A 562-nucleotide genomic window follows, 5' to 3' on the forward strand; every position below is an offset into this window, starting at 1 on the left:
GCACTTAATGTAAACAACAGGGCTGCACTAAATGTAAACAAACGTCTGTACTAAATGTAAACAACGGGGCTGCACTTAATGTAAACAAAGGGTCTGCACTTAATGTAAACAAAGGGTCTGCACTAAATGTAAACAACAGGGCTGCACTAAATGTAAACAAACGTCTGTACTAAATGTAAACAACGGGGCTGCACTTAATGTAAACAAAGGGTCTGCACTTAATGTAAACAAAGCACTTTTCCTGAATTAAAACATGGATTCTAGATTCAAGCAAACAACAAATTGAATCTATTTTCAATTAGTTTGGTCGTTATTTTAAGGTAAACAGTTTGTGCAAACTGTTTATTAAATCTTACATTAACCACAGAAATGAACAGATTCATAATTTAAAAAGCGTTTACAGATTTTGATCGTCGGCTTCTTTGAGCTGTTTTATCAGCTTCGTTCAAAAGGTTACTGCCATGACACGTCACCATGGCAACGGGACCTGGACCAATTTTTAAATATGGAAGAGAAGAGAGGGGGATGATGATGATGATGATGATGATGATGACGATGCAGA

Source organism: Austrofundulus limnaeus, unplaced genomic scaffold (genome assembly GCF_001266775.1).
Source record: "Austrofundulus limnaeus strain Quisiro unplaced genomic scaffold, Austrofundulus_limnaeus-1.0 Scaffold665, whole genome shotgun sequence".
Classification (NCBI taxonomy): Eukaryota; Metazoa; Chordata; class Actinopteri; order Cyprinodontiformes; family Rivulidae; genus Austrofundulus; species Austrofundulus limnaeus.